This window comes from Vulpes vulpes, chromosome 9, assembly GCF_048418805.1.
Source record: "Vulpes vulpes isolate BD-2025 chromosome 9, VulVul3, whole genome shotgun sequence".
Taxonomy (NCBI): Eukaryota; Metazoa; Chordata; class Mammalia; order Carnivora; family Canidae; genus Vulpes; species Vulpes vulpes.
The window spans coordinates 32,618,194-32,641,806 of NC_132788.1; the positions used below are offsets into that span (position 1 = coordinate 32,618,194).

The 23,613-nt window shown below is 40.0% G+C and overlaps 1 non-coding gene across 1 annotated transcript; it reads right to left on the reverse strand.

Annotated features, from left to right (window-relative positions):
• Positions 1–14,652: 14,652 nt before the first annotated feature.
• On the reverse strand, positions 14,653–14,725 carry TRNAK-CUU (transfer RNA lysine (anticodon CUU)). The gene has a single exon. It is a non-coding gene; the product is annotated as a tRNA-Lys (tRNA).
• Positions 14,726–23,613: the final 8,888 nt, after the last annotated feature.

The window sequence follows — 23,613 nt, forward strand, 5'->3', positions numbered from 1 at the left end:
GCTATGAACATTCTTGTGTAATCCTAACAGGTTTTTAGGGTCATAATCATGGGCCCCAGGCAAGCATCATGAGCTGAATAGTAAAGTTGAAACAAATATTTTTTTAGATACTTTTGAGTTTCTATGATGGCTTTTGACAACACTAAGTACTGGGATTTGGAACATAATTATGTTTGGGATAACTATACTAGGAGTTAGAGATCGCTTTATTTTTTAAAATGTGTAGGTGTGAAAAACAATTGTTATGTTAATTTTCTAGGCTTTAGATCCTTCAGAGTGAGGCTCCTGAGTGGTGTAGCAGTGAACAAACACAATTTGAGGTCCTGAAATGCAGCCACTCTAAAGAAAGAGAGTCCAGGCTACAGCTGCTTAAAGAATGCAGATATGGAAAATTCATCTAATTGAAATTGAGCAGAATGAGAAATTGGGGAGAATGATTTTAGACTTTCAACTGGGATTTGGGACTTTAATTTCTCAGATTTGTAATGCACATGGATAGCAGGATTTTTTTTCACACATTAGCCCTTTATGACTTTAACTAAAAGATTTTGGATTTTAATTTTTTAAGATTTAAATCTTTTAGTTTTATCACTGGGAAATTAATAACGGGAGGGGGTTTTATTTAATTTTGGAGTATCATGATATGTGTACACATGATTTTTGGAATATTTTATTTAATTTTAATATTTCAATGTCTTTTTTAAATCTCATTGCAGAAACTCTGAGAGAGTGTGTTGGGCAATATAGCTGGACAAAATTTGGAATGGGAAATAGAACAGAAGTGAATGTTCATCTATAAATTCAGAATGGCAATTGAGGTCATTCAATTAATACATCATTCTGTCCCATTTCAGAGCCTAGAGCAAAATCTAATTCTCTTAGCAGTAAGAAAAGTCTCAGAAAGTCCCAAAAAGATCCACAAAAGAGTATGGAAGGGCAGTTATTTTCTTATAGCAAATATTTTCTTCACTGTGGTAAATGTATTATTAGTTCTAAGCTAAAAATGCCTCATGGAGTAATTTTTAGAAGCTGTCTTAAAAAATAATCAGAAACACACATTTAGAATAATTTTTTTTTTAATGTAGCGCAAGATAACTCTTCTATTCAAAGGCAAAGGAAAAGTACAGAGAAGGATAATTATATTCTCACTCTTCCATCTGAGAGATGGAAAGTTTCTTTTGCTGTAGATTTTTTAAGCAGCTAGATTACAGAGACATTCAAATATGAAAACAATAGCCCTGGATTTTCCTCTCTTAGCTGAATCACTGCTACTTCTACTGCCAGGAAGAGTAAAAATGGTGATTGGACTTTGGCCCTTCAGTGTTTTCTCCTTGAGCCAAAGTGGAAGATAAATTCAGTGGCTCTTCCAGTGTAGTTCTCAACTCTTTCCTGCCAGCATAGGAAAAAGTCTGGAAACCTGGTATGTTCTTCCTGCCCCTCAACTGTGGCACTGTGGGGTTTTCCAGAATTTCCCCACTTGCTGCTACTTTGCATACTCTTCTCTAGAAAGTGAGTCACTTTTCCATTCCTAGTGTTATATCTTAATTAGAAAAGATTGGACCTGTTTGTTTTTTTGTTTCATCATGGAAGTTTCATCATGAAACACCTGTTCCTCATTGTTTTTACTTTTTAAGTTCATGTCATTCACTTTGAAGACTCATTTCAAAAGCGATTTCAAGAAGAGTGCCTGGGTGACTCAATTGGTTAAGCATCTGACTCTTGATTTTGGCTCAGGTTGTGAGTCAAGCCCCATGTCAGGTCCATGCTCGGCACAGGAATCTGCTTGAGATTCTCTTTCTCCTCTCCCTCTCCCTCTGCCCCTCCTCTTGCTTGCATGCTTGTTCTCTCTCTCTCTAAAATAAATAAATAAATAAATCTTTAAAAAAAAGAGATTCCAAGAATTTGTGCTCATGTGGCCATTTTATCCTGACTCTAGAACAGTTAAAAATGTTTCAGCCTCTCCTTTAAAAAAAAGTCTGGCATATTTGCTTTGTTAATGCATGGACACCGTGCTGGGTTCTGATGGAAAAGTCATCTCTGGAATTTTGAACTGAGAGAAAAATTCTGCACAAATCCCATCCAGCCATCTAATTCTAGCAGTGTTAGGAAGCTCACCTATTTTTTTTTGTTTTTCAAAGATGATTAAATAAAATATTGCATGTCGGAGCTTCACGTTCTACCTGGCATATGGTGAGTGTTCAACAAATAAATGTTGGCTTTTATTGTTATTATTCTTTAATATACTCAGGCAACATAGATCATCACACACGATTTTGCCCTATGCTTATGCATTACCCTCTTGCTCTTCTCTCTCCCCTCCCTGACTCTTTATTAGCTTTTTTCTTTCTCTCCTTGCTGTGGCCAAATCCACAATCATACTATAAGTCTGCTTCTGTTTCTATTCTCACTGTTCCTATCAATAATTCCACCAGGCAAGTAGTGCAAATTTATATATTTACTTTCTTTTTAAAATTATTTATTTATTTATTTATTTATTTATTTATTTATGAGAGAGAGAGAGAGAGCACCTGGGTGGTGGGTGAGGAGGGGGGCAGAGGGAGAGGGAGAAGCAGTCTTCTGGCTGAGCAGGGAGCTGGATGCAGGGCTAGATCCCATGACCATGAGATCATGACCTGAACTGAAGTCAGATGCTTAACTGACTGAGCCACCCAGGCGCCCTGTATATTTACTTTCTAGTCCTATAAAGCACAAATGTATTTCTTATTGAGGTATACTATTACATTGATACATAAACTATTATAGATTACTGTAAACATAAACTAAGTTACTATGTCAACTTACACTAGGAGGTCCTTTATAGTAGTATAAATGCATACCATCCAAATATTATCACTTATGGGGAGATCCCTTTAGTCTCATGGACTGATGTACCCATGGGCATACCAGATTGCATTTATAATACAGAGAAAGGCCTACTTCTGCTTTCCATGGCACCATTTTGTATTCAAAGTAAAGGATGCACATGAATCAGCTCATGGCATTTTCTTTCAGTCTAGTCTATAAGATGTGGGGCATTTGGGATGACATTTTAGCTCATGCTCATCTTATTTCTTTGGTCAATCCAGACATTTCTGGGAAAAAAGGATTTTAACACTTCTTATAATACTGCTTTCTGGAAGTCAATCTGTACTTTTATGGACTCTAAAAATCAAGTCACATGCTATTTCTAGTGCTTGGAACCATCTCTCAAAGACATTTGCTGATTACCATGTTAATGTCTAAAAAATGTCTTAAAGCTTTTTTCCATGAATGATTTACCTTAGCATTCAGAGTTAAGATCTGTCTCTGATTCAAAAATCAAAGTATAATCATGGAAACTATTTTTTTTTTTCAGGAAATTAGATTTTCCTGGATGAGATAATAGTGAGTTTGATTGTCAAGGAAAACTGCACATTAACAGTATTCTAAAGAAGGGATAAAGAGGCTTTATCTGGGAATTTCAAAACACTAAGGGAAAGGATTGTTTATGGTGGAGCCTGGTTTTGAGAATGATTAACATATTAGAAAAAGTTAGATAAAATGCTTATTTTTACTTCTTTATAACCACAAGATTTTTCCATTTTTAAAAATTTGACACTGCTGCTTTTCATTTTTTTTTCAAGACTACAAGCTGTCAGGTGATGTTTGGTTATAACTTTCCCTCACATACAGGCTCACAGACTATCTATAAGAGTAGAGTCACTGCATTAAATAAGAATTTGTAGTGGAATTAGATTTATAATATGCATTGCTTATACTAAAGCTTCAATGTGGAGGGAATAACTAATGAATAAGGTGGGATACTGTGGTAGTTTTGCTCACAAATGTTGAACTATAGAGTAAGTTTCAAACTCAAAGCCTCATATTGGCAGTTGTATGAGCATTTGCTTATACAAACTCATATATATGGGTACCAACCAGCCACTAAAAAGCAGTAAGTACTAGAAATCTATTTACATGTTTTAGGATCTGGCTATATGTATGTCTTGCTTTCAGGACCAGAATTCTAATGCATTTATGAGCTTGGATGACCAAGACCAATAATCAAAACTGATTGTATCTGATTGCTTCCTGCTTCTAGATTATCCTATAAACAGAATTTAGATTTCTCAAAATGACTACAAAATAGATTCTGCCTAAACTTTCCATGATCACATTTTTTGTGATGTTGCCTTTAAAGCACCTTGGAGCTGTGACATACTTGTGAGACTCTAAGCCCTGGCAACTTTGGGATAGGAGCCAAAAACGATGAGATGTCATTAATGTCTCTTATATTTTCCACATTAGTTTAAAAGTGTTAGAACTGTTCCAAAGGACTTAAGGCAGAGGTGAGATTTTCTCATTGAGCTGAAAAGTCCACAGACAGCCTGGCTTCCAGAACAGTTGGATTCTGGCCTCAAAAATATCATTAGGGCTTGATATCTGCCCGCCCCCCGCCCCCTCCCTTTCTCTTCTCTGCCTTGCACTGGGCTGGCTTTATATGCAAGCTTCCTGTCATAGCCCCTGGAACTTCCAGGCTCTCTCCTTGTGGCAAGATGACCACAGCAGTTCTAGACTCAGATGAGTTCAAGATTCAAGTCTAGTGGCAACACAAGCCCCTTTACTTAGCTGAGAAGTACTCACATGTCCACTCACAAACCAAGCTCTGTGGGTAGGGGGATGTGATGTGCTGATTGGCGTGGGCCTGAGATACTTGTTTCAACACTGGAGCAGTGGTAGAGCCCACCCAACATATGTAGACTAGATTGAGGGGAGTAACCTCCAGGTTGAAATAGGGGACTGCTATGAGAATGGTGTGGTGACAGGATCTTACTCTAGAAGACTCTTACACAGTCCCATGCCTAAGGAAAAATAGTACTGGGTGTAGAGGAGATCTCTATGCTCCTGAAAATATTTTTTGAATGAGTATTTTTGAAGCTTTGGGAAAAGCCAAAGCTAAAAAATATGTGGGTCGTACACTTGCATTCTTGGATTCTTAGTGCATGCATTGATAAAAATATGTAGGCAGGGTCTTCTTTGGTGTCCCTCACATATCTTTTTCTTATCTGCTCTCACTGTGGAGGTCCCAGTTCTGTAAGACTTCTGCATACCTGTATGTTCCAAAACGTTCTTACTTCCTGCCCAAAAAACTTACCTTTCCAGAATACCATTATGTGTTTGTTATAAATTAAGGGCCAGATATTGCCTCTTGAATTTTTAGTGCTTTAATTAAAAGAATGACCAATAATGTTAATTCTGTGATGCCTCTATGACTTACTATGTTGTGAACTTTTAAATATGCAGAACGTGTTTTGTTCATCTTTGTGACTTATGCTTAGCTTTCAAAATACGTTGGTAAAATGAATGAAGGGATAATAAAGATTTGAAACTTAAGGCAGATGGCTAGCAGCAATCTGTGCTTCTCAGAAGCACATGTGCCTCTTCTGACAGAGAATCCCTAACCTGCCTGCCTAATTATAGATCTTCAAATGTGGTGAGTAAGGCTAATAAAAGTCACTGCTGAACTATTGCTTTGGTGGTGCTTATTAAATTATACTTCCTTATCTGACTCATGTTATGCTTTCTTAATTATTTTGTTCATTTTTAGAGATAGATGGGGACAATATTAACTGTTTACTACATTTTCAAAATAATTTGGCACAGAACAGTATGTGATCTCTGTTTGTTTGTTTGTTTGTTTCTGGATTAGAGTACTAACTAATAGCTCATGCCAGAGAAAGAGAAATGTAATTAACTGGGATTACTATTAAATGTAATTAACTGGGATTTAGTGGTTCAGTCCTGGTAAAGACAGTAGAGGGTTACTCCAGTGAAGTTTGGTTGGCTCTAAAGTAAGTAGAATTGGATTAATGAGAAGGTGTCTGAACATGTCCAATTGAGAATAATAAGTAATATAAGATATTGTCTATAATTTACTCAAAGGGTTTGGAGAGGGGATATATTGCTCAAATACACACAAGGGCCATATGATTTTTATTTTACATTAATTAATTGATTTTTAAGAGATTTCATTTATTTATTCATAAGAGACACACAAAGAAAGGCAGAAACATAGAGACATAAGCAGAGGGAGAAGCAGGCTCCTTGTGGGGAGCCTGATGTGGGACTCGAACCTGGAACTCTGGGATCAGGCACTGAGCTGAAAGCAGACCCTCAACTACTGAGCCACCCAGGCATCCCCATATCATTTTTAAATTATATTTTCCTTAGCATGCAAATGTTTTGATCCACTTGAGTGTGTATGTAATGAGAACAAATGAATGCTGTAAAGGCAAATGCTACAGCATATGGAAGCCTCTTTGATACAGGGGCAGGATTTAAATAGTTGGAACTGGAATCTGAAGGAGTCTGAAATAGTTGGAATCTGAAGGAAAGGAGTGTCTCTAGGGGTTTTGCAAGTGAAAAAAGCATTGGGCAACCTAAATTGGGTTACACAAAGAGAAGTCAGATGTAAAGTGGTCTTGGCCAGGAGTTCCCTGTCTGCTCCAAAGCAACAAATTGGCAGAGAATTCATACAGGATATGAAGGATGATAAGAATGTCAGTTGTGCTGAGAGTAGGGAGCTCTCCTAGAAATGATATTTTGATGTGGGGGGAGTACTGAGGGTATTTGAGGAAGGAGAAGGAAGACATCAGAAGAGGAAAGCATACCTAAGGCAGAAGCAAAAAGTAAAAGGCAGTTCTACCCACTTCTCAGCTCTGACCTAACTGTTAACATATTCTGGTTTAGCATACTGTCCTGAGCCTACAAAAGACAAAAGAAGGGAACCGATGGGGAACCAGCTATCTTCCTGTTATAAATGGTGTTGTAAGGTTGTCACCTAGCTATAGTCATGAAACTTTCCTCTCCTCTTCGTCATGTTTTCCTTGTCTTCATTAAGTACAGTTTCTTTTGGTTGTGAGTAAGATAACCCAGTGCAAACTAACTTAAGCAAAAGGGAATTTATCGACACATGAGACTTCAAAGTTCAGGGTTTGAATGACTTCAAACAGTGGCATATAGATTAGATGCTCCGCTGTTGGCTCTGATTTTTTTTTTTTCTGTGTTGTCTTCATTAACCCTCACATCTGCATCCAGGATGCAGCACTAGACTTTCATGGTTTGCACAGCCATCCATCTCAGAAGCCATTAGTCTCTCCCCCAGCATTCCTGTGAAGGACCCTCATTGATTGGTCTGGTTATGTGCCCACGTGACTGACAGCTGCATAAGAATCACATGGACCACTCAAGGTGCAATACTAAAAAAAAAAAAAAAAAAAGGTTTGTAGATAGATTTTGAATGTAACCTATGTCCATTATATCTTCCTAGGAAAGTGTCAGGACTGTAACATGGCTCCAGGCCAATGTTCCCAATGCAATAAGAACTACTCTACTAAATGCAGTGAAAATGCACAGCTTATAATTATGGATAAGGACTAATCTAAGTTTGGAGATCTTCTAGTTAGGAGGAAAGTCTCATGGAAAGAATTACAGGCTTGACTTGTTGTTACCCTCCAGTATTATCTGTTCCTTTTAGCCATTTACTTTTATGGGTAAGCATAATGGTGGACAGGTTGACTTGAGAAAAATTTCTGGTCTCAGAGTCTCCGGTCCTAAGATTAATCACTCTCCTTCTCCCATCTTCATCCTTCCCTCTGTACCTCCCCTACCTCATCACCAAATGTGACTGGATTTCCCTTGACCCATCATATGCAGGACTTGCTCAGAAGGCTGAAATGGGGGCATTCAACAGAAATCTTGGAACTAAAGCCTTTGTGTTCAAAGTGGGGGCTGAGGATGCTTCCTTATGCTGACATGTGGTTATATAACTGTGCCAATAACGAAAGCTCTAGATGTAGCTACTTTCATTAACTTCCATCTCACAAAGACAATGAGTGTTCTGTAGTATATGCCTGGGAAGATGGCTCTCCTCAAATCTGGAGAAGAATATATGAAGAGTAGAGTTCTTCTGGGTAAAACATTCCTGGTGCCAGGTGTTGGAAGGTACTGTAGAGCTCAACAGCATACTGCAAAGTTTAATTATACACTCATGTATTTTAGACTAAGTTTATTTTATAAATACTCAACCCATTATATTAACAAAATGACTATGCTTTTCCTCTGGAAAACTTGGAAACTAATAATAAATTTTTCCCTCTACTATGAAAACTAGATCTCTTTAGCTTGAGAAAATTGAATCTGGTTTATCACAGTCTCATACAGACAATTTCTACACTATTCTGGACAGCATTCTCAGAGTATGTAACATATACTTTGATGGCAAATATGTGAAAAGAAAGGTTCTGATTGAGTGGTTATGAACCAACGGTAAGAAGCCTGGCTTTTAGGCATAATTTCTACCTTGTTAATCCTCCTATGGATCTTAAGGAAATGAGATAGAGAATAATCCATTTTTAGTGAGCTGAAAAGGAGCAATGTCTGAAAAGTTAGCACTTACATTGGAAGTTAAATTTCCATTTCATACAATTAGAAAATAGGACAGACTATTACAAAAACAACTATGGACTTTAGGAAAAGGAATATTCCTTAAAGAATAGGCATCTGTAAGTCAGAGAAGATGTTATCCTAACATTATTTGAAGCTTCAACACTTCAACATTGGTACAATTGGTGATTGACACAGTTAGTGATTGGTACAATTAGTGATGACAGTCCCTCGGGTGCTCCCTCACACAGATGTTCTGCACACCACACCAGTAGTCACTCTCAGGGTCATACGTTGTGTTTTGCCATCACCCATCACCTCAACTCCAGAGTCAGAAATGATAGCATTTTACCCTCTGACCACAATCTCCCATTATTCTAGTTCACATGGTCATCACTTTCCACTATTTCAGACCTCCCTGGCACTGACAGATTCTGCACACTCTGCTTCTCCTGGTGTACTGGGCCTCTGTTCTTACCACTCCCAGCTTAGATTTCTCTTTTGTCAATGGTTAGTCCTCCCACTTATATTTCAAATTCCATAATCCTGTTTTTTCTCCAGTTCTTTTCAGTATTAATAACCCCTTCTCTATCTTGTAACTTTAGTTTACTTCTCACTTAATCCTCCTGTTAGCTTTTTAAAATATTAAAGACTCTCCCATTAAAATAAGTATCCTTAGGGACACCTGGGTGGCTCAGTGCTTGAACATCTACCTTCAGCTCAGGTCGTGATCCCAGGGTCCTGGGATCGAGTCCTGCATCGGGCTCCACGCAGGGAGCCTGCTTCTCCCTCTGCCTATGTCTCTGGCTCTCTCTCTGTGTCTTTCATGAATAAATAAGTAGAATCTTTAAGAACTGAAAAGTGAAAACTAAAATAAAATAACTATACTTGGTCTCATATACTGCTCCAGCTATGCTTCTATATCTCTCTCCTCCACACTCAGCCTCCTTAATAGAAGATTTGGAGACACAGCATCTATTTCCTCACTTCCCACTAGTTGTCTAATCCATTCCTATTTAACCTCTGGCTCGACAGAGGTATTCTCAACACCTTTCACTGAAGTCACCAGTTTTTAGATTCCACATATAAGTGAGATCATGCAGTATTTGTCTTTCTCTGTCTGGATTATTTCACTTAGTACAGTGCCTTCAAGGTCTATCCATGTCATGGCAAGGGGGAAAGATTTCCACTCCTTTTTATGGCTGAATAATTTTCCATGGTGTGTGTGTGTGGGGGGGGGGGTGTGCGCGCGCGCGTGTGTGTGTGTGTGTGTGTACCAATCACGTCTTCTTTATCCATTCATCCATTAGTGGACATTTAGGCTGTATCCATATCTCAACTACTGTAAATAATGCTTCAGTTAACAAGGCGATTAATCTATCTTTTCAAGTTACTGTTTCTGCTTTCTTTGGATAAATACCCAGAAGTGGAATTACTGGATCATATGGTAGTTCTATTTTTAATTTTTTGAGGAAGCTGCACACTTTTTTCATAGTGGTTACACCAATGTACATTCCCACCAACAGTGCATGAGGATTCCCTTTTTTTCCATATCCTCACCAACACTTGTTATCTCTTGTCTTCTTATTAATAGCAGTTCTAACAGATGTGAGGTGGTATCTCACTGTGGCTTTGATTTGCATTTCCCTGATGATTAGTGATGTCAAACATCTTTTCAAGTACCTGTTGGCCATCTGTATGTCTTCTTTGGAAAAATGTCAATTCTGAGTCTCTGCTCATTTTTAAATCATTGTCCCTGTAGTCCCAGGCAAGAGAACGTGATAGGAGCTCAGTAAATATTTGTTAGATGGGGGATCCCTGGGTGGCGCAGCGGTTTAGCGCCTGCCTTTGGCCTAGGCGCTAAACCGCTTGATTGAATCCCACGTCGGGCTCCCGGTGCATGGAGCCTGTTTCTCCCTCTGCCTATGTCTCTGCCTCTCTCTCTCTCTCTCTCTCTGTGTGACTATCATAAATAAATAAAAATTTTAAAAAATATATTTGTTAGATGAAAGATTGCTTATATTGCTTTATGACATATTCTTCTATCTAAAAAAAAGCTAAAAACAGATTAATGTTAAGTTTGGGCTGTCTTGAGAGTGTTTGTGAAGTGCCCAGCAGAGACCTTGATGGCATACACAAAAGGGAGAGTAGAGAAAGTAGCAGGCTACTGTGTATGTTCTTTCAGAGGAGGTTGTGGATATAATAACTCATTTTCTCAGAAGAAATAGATTTTTGCTTCCATATTATTTCCTATCTGGCCACATAAAAAGCAGACTAAATGGCATAAGTTAATTTAATACAGTTTCAGGCGAAGTCTCCCATTATTCCTGGGATAGGATAGCAGAATAGGATAGTCGAGATTATCTAAGATTGGCTGTGGACGATTGCAGTTGGTATTCTCCCCTACACATTGGGAACCATGTCAAAATTTCAAGAAGTGCTACCAGAAAAAATCTTGTTTGCCTACCTCAAAAGCCACTTCTACCTTTTCTCCTGATGTAGAGCCTTTATTTGCATTCCAGTGGGTAGCCCCGACTCATGTGACTTGAGAAAGACACATTACCCATGCCCCAGCAATAAATTCTAATTGATTTAAGCCAGTCAGTCATTGTGATCCAGTTTGCTTGTCAGTTATCGTGTCTGAAGTGAGCATGCCACTGCATTTCTGCCCAGGGGGATATGAGAAACCTTCAGGTTCTTGGAGAAAAGGCTCTTCTCGTTATCAGAGGCACATAGATGAACAGTCCCTCTCCTTCTGCTCAATGCTGTTGTGTCTGAATGGGGTCCCGAGAAGGCTGCGGCCAGCTTATGACATGAGAACTAATCTGCAGATGAGAGACATGCTGAGCATGGCAGAGAGGAAAGATAGAAAGCCCTGGGTCACAGGCAAAGACTTGTGTGGCATGAACCCCAAAAGGGATTTTTGAAGAAGTCAGCTGGAAGGGTATCTGCATTGGGGGATATGGCTGGGTAGGCATGGACAGTTTGCTGGACATGCACACATACAAGCACACGTTTATATATGTGCAACAAAAAATTTGGCAAAACATCATGTTCTTCAGTTTTCTTCTACTGTTGCATGTATGTATATATGTATAAATTATCTCCCTAATGGGACAGAATCTTGTAGTGCTGGGTTTCAGACATAAAAGTGAAAATTAACCACTTTCATCACTTTCATTTACAAGTGAAAGAAAATTGTGCAATGGCAAACACTGAAATATTTCCCATGACCCTGTCATGGTCACTTCCACTTTTAAGAACTTGGAGATTACATTGGGTCCACTTGGATAATCCAGGACACTCTGCCTGTTTCAAGCTGAGCTGATTAGCCATCTTAATTCCATCTGTGACCTTCATTCTCTTTCTGTATGTAACAAAGCATAGTCAAAAGTTCCGGGTATTAGGGCATAGACTCACATCCTTGCCATCTTAAACTTTCTTCCATTTTAGGTTGATTCAAAAATTTGTCCATTTGGCAAACATTTGAGCACTTGCTATGGAAATGTAAATGAGACATAGGCCCTGCGCCTCAAGGAAGTAATGATTTAGTAATGTCTTCCTTACAAAATGTTATAATATGTGGCATTCTATTCAATAATAAGGGAGATGTCGTTCTAAATAGTCTAAATAGCCTGTTGCAGATATTCCAGATGTGTATGTGCGTGTTTTTCATTTTATAGCTGTCTAACTGAAAGTTTACTGAGGCAAAGCTACTCTTACCCAGGTGCACAGCTGGGAAAACTAATGAATTGTGATTTTCTTGCTTGTCCAATGGTTTTTCCTCCATATCAGTGAATGCTTTATGCATGAAGAATCCGGGTCTTGTTTTTGTTTTATAATTGCTTACAGACATGTAAAACAAAATAAGAGCAGGGCTTTTCCTGTTTTCACAGAATTTCAGCTGAGAATGGTGAGTGACATATCCTCACTGAATCTGTGAAGTTCAGTAACTGTCCTTGCCAACAGTCTAAAGATGATAAAGACTTATTGAAGTTTTCTTTGACATACATCGAGAATATATACATATGTGAGTGCCTGTGAGTATATGAGTGGCTTTTCCTCCTTCCTCCTCCTGGTTGAGAGACACTTCTATGACTACTGCCTAAAGAATTCTAAAGGTGGGGCCTTGGCCAGAGTTACCCATTAGCACGGCAAGGAGAAAGGCTCTGAACATCTGACATGCCTATACAAAACATAATCACTTATTTTGCCTGAAAGCATATGCCAATGCCTTTTGCTATAGTTCTCTGTTGCTAGATACTGGATTTTGTGTATCCCTAAAGTCACACTGCCTCTAACTTCTTTATAGTGTCTGCTTTGCTGATTCTCCACAATTGTTTAGGGCACAAATATCACGTTGGACTTGAGGAAAAAATGTCCTTTTGGTGGGATTTAGTTGTGTTACATTATGGAATTCCTTTTTCTCTTATACTTTCAAAGAGGTGGCCCTCCGTAAAACAAATTTAATGATTCCTGCATTTTTAAGAGTATCCTTCCACACACCAGAATGTGCTGATGATCTGGAGGGCTTGGCTGGAGTGTCCAGTGAGTGAAGACTTTTGTTATGGCAAAATAACGAGGTGTGGGTTTTTTATTATGAAATCCCCCTGGAATGTCAGGTTTTTTAAAAAATGTTTTTCTACTCACTAAAAACTAAAAACCTTACAATGAACCCTTAAATCTAATACATTCTGTTAAAATAAAGTACATACTTTATTATTCAAAATCAATTTCCACGTTGGTACCCAGAAAGTTGATGCTGTTCCCAAGCCATTTTAGAAAAGAGAATAAAATAATAATCATGATTGATAATATGTAGGAGTATTGAACTTCCTTTACCTCAATTTATTTTCCAGGTTAATGTATGTTAACATACTTATAATAATAAGCTTTCATTTCTTCCCAGTTCGGTCATGTACCAATGTGGCAATTTCCTGCCCTGCCTACTACTAACACACGTGTACACACACACAGACACTAACTTGTGTGTGCAGGTACACACACATTCCTATTTAGTGATGAGGTATCACATTATCTTGCTGGACTTCATAGTAATTGCTATTAGGTTGCTCCCTAACAGTTACAACCTCCTAATTTACTGTGTATTTAATTATTTATCTTGTCTGTTTTCTTCCTCAGCCACTAGAGTGTAAATTCCACAGGGGCAGGGACTTCTGTTTATCTTGTTCATTGCTTTATGGTTTGTACCTAGAAGAGTGTCTACCACAATGCAAATATTTGTGAAATGATCAAATTGCATGCTTTTGACACTGAAAAAGAGGTTTAGTATAGCTGTTACCAAAAAGAAAGAAGTGTTAACCACTACCTCTCTTCTACCTTCTCTCTTGTAGTAGGATATTCTCTGAGTCTATTCTTCCTATCAGGACAGAAATGCCTAACAGGAAATGTGGTCATAATGGCTCTTCCTGGATTCTGATTCCATTTGCAATTCCTGCTCTACCTCTTGTAGAAAATCTGGGCAGAAGGATTATGTCTCAGGGCATCATCTGTGCAGACTAAAGATTATGAAGTCCACAGCAGTTCCACTGTATGATTCAGGTCAGATGCCCTCTAAGAAAATCTTGAACTTTAGAATTCTTAGAGCCTTTTTCTTTTCAAAGAAAAGAATATATTCAATTATCTATGCAAAAATAGAAAATAAATGCTGACATTCTCTATTGACACTAGAAAAACAAACAGTAAGATCATTTTAAATGTACCATTGGTAGGAATATCAGTTTTCCTCTGCACAGCATCAGATAATAAGTATTTTATTATGTATTATATACAAAGTATGTGTGCATATATGCATATATACGTACATATATGCGTATCTATACATATACATATATACGTACATATAATACAATAACAGATATCAGTTGTTGACTGAGTGTCAAATCAAAGTGGTAATTATAAGTGCCTGTATATTCTTCTTTATAAGTATAGCCATGTTATAATTTGGTTATCTTTTCTTAAAGTTACTCTCAGCTGATATTTTAAAATTTTTATTTATTTATTTTTATTTTAAAATATTTATTTATTCATGAGAGACACAGAAAGAGAGGCAGAGACACAGGCAGAGGAAGAAGCAGGCTCCCTGCAGGGAGCCCGATGTGGGACTCGATCCCAGAACTCCAGGATCATGCCCTGAGTGGAAGGCAGATGCTCAACCACTGAGCCACCCAGGCGTCTCTCTTTTTTTTTGTTTTTAAGTAACCTCTACACCCAGCATGGGGCTTGAACTCACAACCCTGAGATCAAGAGTCACATGCTCTACCGACTGAGCCAGCCAGGTGCCTCTATAACTTGATTCTTATATGGCCAACATATTCTTTAACTTTAGACAGATGGCTATATACTTTGACAAACATTAACCAACAAAGTTATACCTCAATCACCTCAAGGATTTTCTCCATCAAGAAAAGAAAAAAAGTTGGGGAGAGGGAGTGGGAATAAAGGGTAGAGTCATCTTATTTTGCAGATTTGCAGCATAAAAGGATATTATTTATAATGATGATTTATTCTTTGCTTTTTTTTAATTGGAGTTCAATTTGCCAACATATAGCATAATACCCAGTGCTCATTCCATCAAGTGCCCCCCTCAGTGCCCGTCACCCAGTCATCCCCACCCCCTGCCCCCCTCCCTTTCCACCACCCCTTGTTTGTTTCCCAGAGTTAGGAGATTTGAAGGCAATAAGGTTATATGGAAGAACTTTTCTGAACTTTCTGGGCAATTGACATAGTATATACATCAGTCTCTCCTGCAATTTCCTTGAAAATGTATTTACTTTGTTAAAGCAAAGTCTTTTGATTGTTATTTTAGAAGGTTTAAGAGCCAATCAAGGGAATTATGAGATCATTTTTTGTATTACCTGGCTATTAACTTATTGAAAGAGAAAAGGGATTTTCCAGATATACTGAAGTCCCCTATAATTAATTTACTTCAAAGCCTACTTCAAGGAGATGAACTAGAGTGAACCCAAACAGTAAACTCAGCAAAATGAATGACATAAATAGGAAAAAAGGAGATTTCTGTTTCCAGATCTGATAGTTTTTTTTTTTAATTTTTATTTATTTATGATAGTCACACAGAGAGAGAGAGAGAGAGGCAGAGACACAGGCAGAGGGAGAAGCAGGCTCCATGCACTGGGAGCCCAACGTGGGACTCGATCCCGAGTCCCCAGGATCGCGCCCTGGGCCAAAGGCAGGCGCCAAACCGCTGCGCCACCCAGGGATCCCCAGATCTGATAGTTAGTTGAAAGACGCCCTCTTACTGTAAATAATGGGACAAAATGTATTGAACAACTGTTTTCAGAAACTGGGCAACAAACAGTGGAGGACTATCATCCCTGGAAAAAAAGAAATAAATGAGGTGAACCATAGAATCTCTCTGACCTCCTTAGAGACATTTTCTAGACTGCAGCCCAGGAAGGAGAATCTAGGTAAAACACAGCATTTTCTCTAAGTTGAGGAGAACAAGCAGAGTTTAGGGGGAATGAGGTGGCTGGAATATGGGAGGCTGAGTGCCAGGGAGGAGGCAACTCTAGACATAAAATGCCTCAGAAATGTGCAAGGGGTTCCCTTGAAGTTTGTCTTCAAATCCCCAGTTATGGATACGGACGACAAACTTCCTTGAAGTCAGGAAAAGCCTGGCCAGAGTCTGTTACTATATACTTAACCACACATGCATGGGATAAAATCCCAAGGGCTGAGGCAAAACATAATTAGAGAAATAGATGCTAAAAAGTTGCCCAAGCTCATACAGAGCTGGGGGATGTTTAAGTTTTGACCAGCCAGAATGCAGAGTCCTCACTGGGGCTTTCAGTAGAAACTTGGGAGAGTTTTGCCTCATAGTGTGGCAAAACTAGCCCTGAACTAAAGACTACCTTAGACTTGACCTAACACGGCTTAAAAACAAGTCTTATGTATTGACCTGATATATAAATAACTTTCTATCAAATCAAAGTCCAATAGCATTTAAGGGAAGCAAAGAAATCTAATATTAAATATGCATACTCTACAAGATCCAGCATCCAATACAAAATCACTAGACATGCAAAGAAGAAAAATATGACCCATAGCTATGGTAGAAAACAACAAACAGTAAATAGTAGCCGGACTTGATGATGGCTCTCAATTGTCATCACCTTCTGATATTTATACCCATTAGTCTCCTTGCATATTGAGTTGGAAATTAGTTGGTATGACCAGTAGAGTTAGCATTAGAGGTGCTCCTGAGTGACATTCTAGGCTGGGACATAAAGGACAGTTGGATTCCTTGTTCTGGGAGAAGCCAGCAGCTACATGATGAGCAGCCCTGTAATGAAGCCCAGATGGAGAGGAACGGAGGGCTTTAAAAAAAAAATAGGCAACTCAGCTTGCCAGTCCCATGAGTTAACCACCTTTTAAGTGGATCTTCTTCCCTCTCAAGCCTTCAGATAGATGCATCCCCATCTGATGTCTAAATCTCACAATACTACAAGATAGCACATCCCATCAAACCCCAATTCCTTAACCACAGAAAATATGAAAGACAATAAATTTGGGTTTTTTTTGAAAGACAATAAATTTAATGATTGTTTTCTGCTGCTGAGTTTTGAGATAATCTGTTGGGGAAAAATAGAGAATTAACATAGACTTTGGTACTGCTACTATAACAAAATCCAAAACATGCAGGAGTAGCTTTGGGACTGAGTAAGTAGAGAAAAGCTAGAACATCTTGAGATTTTTAGCAAAAGGCAAAAGGCCTTGAAGTTGCTATTAACAACCTTGTGGCCCTTGAGGAGGCTGCCATGGAGGCTGTCAGGTAGGTGAGAATATGACTGGAGACATGTAAAAAGAGAATCCCTCGTATATGGTGGCAAAAAATTGAGAGGCACTGTTTCACGTGGTGTCATAGGAACTAGAAAAGGCACTGAATCAGCAGGATGGTTAAACTAAAGAATATTTTCGGGCAGGATATGGAATGTGCAAGCTAGCTTCTTTTTGCAGTTTATTGCATGATGTAAAGGAGAGAGGGAGAGAGAGAAGTTAAAGAAAAAGTTGTTGAACACGAGGAACTACTAGGTTTGAAAGTTCCCAGCCTCTTCAAACAATGCTAAATTTTAGAAATGGCTCTAGGAAAAGATCAAATGTCAGGAACTGTTAGGAAAGCATGGTCTAAAGATGAAACCAGGCATGAAGGGGATTGATGTCATCAAGATGGCAATGCAGGTGGTTCCCAACATCAGTCCTCCTCACAAGGACAGCTAGCAACTATCCATCGGCAAGACACCATTTGTAAATCCTAGAATGGGAGTAGGGCTGAAAAAACCCCCTCGAACACAGAGACTAAAAAGGATTGCATTAGAAGGGCAAGAAGAGCAGTTATACTGATGGCATCATGCTCCCCAGACCAGCACAGGATGCATTGAGAGGTCCCCTCCCCCCCCCCCCCCCCCCCCCCGGCCTATGGTTTCTCCAGTGGGAAAAAGGAGAGAGCTCCGGATGAACATCTAGCTCGTCGAGCATTGTGGGATGCTTCCTGGGAGATCCACTTGGGTCTTGCCTCATAGGGATCATAGAGGAAATCTAGGGGTTTCAATCCCTGGGAATCAGATTGAGATGGAGGAGTTGGGGTAGGGTTTATAGCAACTAGTGTCCAGATCTTGGCTGACAGCATTCTTCCTTGCAGGAGCGACCAAGTAGATACTAGAGCCAGTGACTCTGCCCATCTGCAGAGCTGAGTTGGTGGCTCTGTGTGGCCAGGGAGCAGCTCAGCTTGATTTAAGTCCACAGCAAATGAGCCATACACACCTTGGAGCTTGTTCAGTCCTTCTGCCTTGGCAAGGAAGCAAGCTCAAAGCCCTGGAGAATGCTGCCTATAGCCCTCTGTCTTGCCAAGACAGGAGGCCTAACCAGAGTGCCTGGGGAGCTGCACAGACAATCCTACAGCCCCATCTATGGGAGCAGCTGCACAGAGAGCCCAGCCAGTGCTATGCTGATCTACAGAGCTGAGCCAGTGGCCTATTGGGCCAGGGAGCTTGGTGGGAAATTCTGCCCAATTCACATACCCATCCAGCTCATCATACCAGCTTGGAGCCTGTTCTCCCACTACATCCAGGCAGGAAAGTGAATTCACAGCCAGTGTAATGCAGAAGAGAGCCCATAGTCCCCCCGCCCCAGCCCGGAAGCCCGATCAGGGAACCCGAGGAGCTGTGCTTAGCTCACTGGAGATGCACTACATGCGCTACATGAGCTACATGAGCTACATGCGCTAACCCAGGAGCCAGCTTAGCTCACAAGAGATGAGAAGGATATGTGATTGGAGAGGGCTAGACATTTTTTTAATGTTTTATTCCACTGATTTTGCAACACAATTCTTTCATTCCTCCTCCTCCCCTTCCTTTTTGTTTAAGAGATGTGGTTTGGTCTCCAGAATAATGGAATTAAGAGATAATTTATTAGAGTTACTCAGTCATTAGTGTTCAAGTCCCTTTACCTCCTGGGGTCATCTTTCTCCTCTTCCAATCTATGCCCAGGTCTAATAGTCTCAAGGAACAGGGCTGACTCCCTGCTTGGCTCTTGTGTTCAGCTGTGCCCTGACACCCAGAGCACTTCCAGAAACTGCCCTGATTCTGGTCTCCACTTGGTTTGGGACCCCTGATCTGATGTCCAGAATACTTGTGAACTAGGTCCGGATGTTTGGTTTGGATCTGGCCCCTGCCTCCACACTACCTTTTCTTCTGGAGCTCATCCAACCCTTCCCTTGAGGATCCCACCTGCTCTGACCCCAGTGCTGACTGATTACTGCTGACAACCCCTCTCAAGTTGACAAGCAGTCCTGCCCCCACCTCCAACTCCCCTTCTGGCTCCAGTATGGCTCCCAATTCCAGCCTGGCTCTTGGTTTCAGGCTTCATCCTGGGTAGTAATCACATTCTTCTCAGGAGCAACCTTAGAGAGAATAAGACTCATTTCCCAGAAGGTAAGGATATTCTCAAACTCAAGCATAGGTTAGAAAGCAGATACTTGTCAGAGTGCCCATCTCCACCCCACCTGATGGTTTCCTGGAGAAATTCTAAGGATGTCAGTTTGAGCTCAGGTTGCTCGTGACTGGATCCTAGCAGCTTCCATGGAGATCCGGTGGTTTGAGCAAAATTTGTTTGTGGTGTGCCTGTCCTTTCAGGAGTTCAGTTAATACAATAAACGCTTCTTAAGGGTGCATAAAATACATATGTATTCTACAGGACTCACAGGTTTTTTTTTAAAAAAAGATTATATTTATTCATGATTGAGAGAGAGAGGCAGAGACACAGGCAGAGGGAGAAGCAGGCTCCATGCAGGGAGCACGACGTGGGACTCGATCCTGGATCGACAGGATCACGCCCTGGGCCAAAGGCGGGTGCTAAACCGCTGAGCCACCCAGGGATCCCCCAGGACTCACATTTTGCTGGCGGAATTTGGCTTGTTCACAGACATGCACAAGTTCTAGCTGGCAGTTTTTGCCTTTCAGGGGACCATCCAGTAGCACAGTTCTCACATAAGGCTGTTGTGAACCTGGTACACCTTATTTAGTTATTTTTATTCTCTAATTACTAAAGTAATTGGTGCATACATTCTCCTTGGAAAAAGTTAGAGGGTGTTCATCCTTACAAACCCTTTCTATGCATTTACACATTTCAAAATATGTGTAAGTGTATGGTTTTCATAACTGTTATATACCATTTGTGCATGCAAATTACATTTTTCATCTAATACATCAAAGGATCTTAACATGTCCATGCATATAGATATCTTAGTATTTTGAACTGCTCTATAATTTTCCAGTGTATGAGTGAAACATAAATTAATCATAACCCTATTGATAGATCTGTGGGCTGTTTTCAGTCTTTTCTGTTATAAACAATGCTAGGTTAATGAATTTTTTTATTCAGAGTGCAAGAACTGTATCAGTGAGATAAATTTTTAGAAGTATTTACTGAGCCAAAGGATAGCTCCTTTTAAATCTCTAGAGCTATTGATAAATATTCTTAGAAGTTTATTGATTTACACCCTCAAAAGGAGAGTATGAGGTTTTATTTTGCCATAGCCTATCCCAGAATGTCAGAAAATTGTTTGATTTGTGCCAGTGGTATCTTATTTTGGTTTTATATTTAAATTATTGCTTAGAATAATCATATTTCTTCTTTGGGTGAACCATCATCCTATGTGTTTTTCTGGTTTACCTTTTGGACTGTTGGGATTTTTCCCCTTGACTTAAAAGCACCATTCATATATTAAGGAAATGATTACTTTTACCTATGTTTTGAGTCATGAGCTCTTCCCTCCATCCTCTCACCCCTGCCACCTTTGCTGGTTGTAGGTGAATTAAATAATGCTTTGTTTTTATGAGTTCTGGATTTTGTGTCATAATAGACAGACTTTTCCTTTTCTGTGATGATAATTATCTATTTCATAAAAAAAACCAAATAATCATCTGGAGTTTATTTTTGTGTAGTATAAGAGGATAAGAATCAATGACACTGAGTGCTTGCTGTCAACCAAAAATGATGCTATCTTTCCATAACATGGTATGGCAATTGAAACATGGCTGTCCACTCAAGGACTACATTTTCTAGTCCCTTTGCCCTACATGCATAGTCATGTGGCCTGTAATCAAGTACAGAATATAACAAGAAGTGATGTGTTTTATCTTATTGGCCAAGACCTTAAGAAGTTCTCTGTTCTGTCTGCCATCAAGACATATGCAACAGAGGAACCCATTTAACACTATAAGTTGCCAGGAATATGGGTCCTTGAACTATTGTAGTCAAGATGCCTAACACTGACCAGGAACATCTACTGTGATTCTTACATGAATGAGAAATATACTTGCATTGGAATAAGCCACTAAAATGTTGGGGTGTATTATTAAAGTGGCTAGTAAGGCTTTACCAATAAAGCATCCAATGAAGAGATAGCTGTCCCTAACCACTCATGTCTGAGCACACTTCATTTTATTCAGTGAGCAATATGCCAACTGTCAGTAAAAATGAAGTGTTAGTTCCATAGTGTCTGTAGAGGATCCAGAAGGGAGGTGGTTTATCAGTGGGTGACTTTCAGAGTTAAACACACGTTAAAGTGAGTATTCTATTCAGTGCACCTGTGTCATCCACATCACTAGACCAGACCGTGGCAGAATCTGAAAGTAAAAAGCAGAGGTATATCAAACAATCCAGGCTTATTTTAATTCAACTGTTAATAATAATAGTTCATTTAAAATAAGGCATCCAAATTTAAATTAGGTGGTATACCAGGACAACAGTGGAAAATGAGCTTTGGCTGCTGAAGATAGAGTTAACAATCACACAGAAAACTTAATGACCTATACTAAGCAAAATAGGCTTCATTTCTAAATATTAATGAATGATCAAAGATTATATCTGAGGAATACCTGCAGAAGGAACAGATGAGCTAATAAAATACCTAACATAAGTGAACAACAAATAGTTGGTGATTAAGCTGAAGTTGAATTTAAAAATATTCAAGAATGACAGTATGTTCTGTCCAACATCAGCCAGATTTTTCAAATGCTTGACTCTTTGAAAAACTACTTTGAAAATCAATCTAGGTCCTACAATGGTATTGGACTAGTTTGTGAATGAATCCTCTATTTGTTCTTATTGCAATTTATTCAAAATCAGATGTGAATCCTTAACCAAGTGTTCAGTGAAGACCACAGAAACTTAAAGTTTTGAAACCCTTAGTAAATTGGAATTATTGAAAACAAAGTGTTTGAATAGGAAGCCATTGAATTTGTCACTACAAAAGTGAGGAAGGAAATGGACAAATCAAAAAGGAGAGCTCAAACAGTGTACCTGATTTAATTTTGCAATTTTACAATTGTGCTTTGTAGTTTCTTAACCTGAGAGAATAATTTTTTAAGAGCTTCCATTTTGGGGATAAATTTACATTCTGTAATGAATGGAATGAAAGTGAAAAGACCTATTATTTTGCAGCATCTCTGGTTGGTTTGCCAAATATTCAAGATAATCAGATATAGTGAGAACTTATTTGATGAATTTTGTGTTATAAAATATTTGTCTAAGGGAGGAGGGGCAAGATGACAGAAGAGTAAGGTCCCCAAGTCACCTGTCCCCACCAACTTAACTAGATAACTTTCAAATTATCCGGAAAACCTACAAATTCAGCCTGAGATTTAAGGAGAGAACAGCTGGAATGCTACAGTGAGAAGAGTTCACGCTTCTATCAAGGTAGGAAGATGGAAAAAATAAAGAAATAAAAAGCATCCAAGGAGGAGGGGCCCCCGCGAGGAGCCAGGCAAAGGCCTTGCAGTGAGGGCCCCCAGGACAGGAGAGCCTAGTCCTGGAGAAGCAGAAACTTTACCAATCTTCCTGGAAGGAAAGGCGCTCACAGGGAGCTCGGGCAGGATCCCAGGAGGGGCGGGGGTGCCCTCAGGCTCCCAGGGGCACTAAAAGAGCAACTGCACTCTGGGGGAGAGCCCTCCACACACTGCGGGCGGAGCCCCCTAAAGGGCTGGACGCCTCGCTCAGCGGGGCCCCAGGAGCAGCTCAGGTGGTGGCCACTGCGTGCTCCGGGAGTGTGATTCCAGTGGTGCAGGCCCCAGAGCCCAGGGCGCCGGGGACACAGCCCAGGATCTGGCGCTCCCCCCCGGGACAGGCGGAGGCCAGGAGGACACAGGGCAGCAAGGAGACTCCTGCCGCTGGGGGGCCCGAACTGTGCATATTGGCATCCCCCACCCCCGAGCATCCAGGCCCTTGCTTGGGGACTGGGAGTTGCAGTAGTTACTGCGAGAGCTGACTCTAGACCTGGAGAGCTGGCCGCAGCCACTGTTGTTCCTCCTGCTGTCACCTTTTCCTGGGACTGGGCCTCACAGGAAAAACAGCTCGCACTGAGCCCTGCACCAGGCAGGGGGCAGGGCAGCTCCCCCAGGTGCACACACCTGAGAATCACCGCAGCAGGCCCCTCCCCCAGAAGACCAGCTGGAAGGACAGGGGAAAAGCAAGTTATTGACCAAATAGCACTAGAAAGTTCCAGGGGAAGTCCAGGTATTTACAGTATATAGAATCAGAGGATACTCCCCCTTGTTTTTTGTTTTCTGTTTGCTTCTGTCCCCTCCTTTCTTTCTCTTCTTTTCTTCTTCTTTTTTTTTTTTTTCTTTTTTCTCTTCTCTCTTTTTCTCC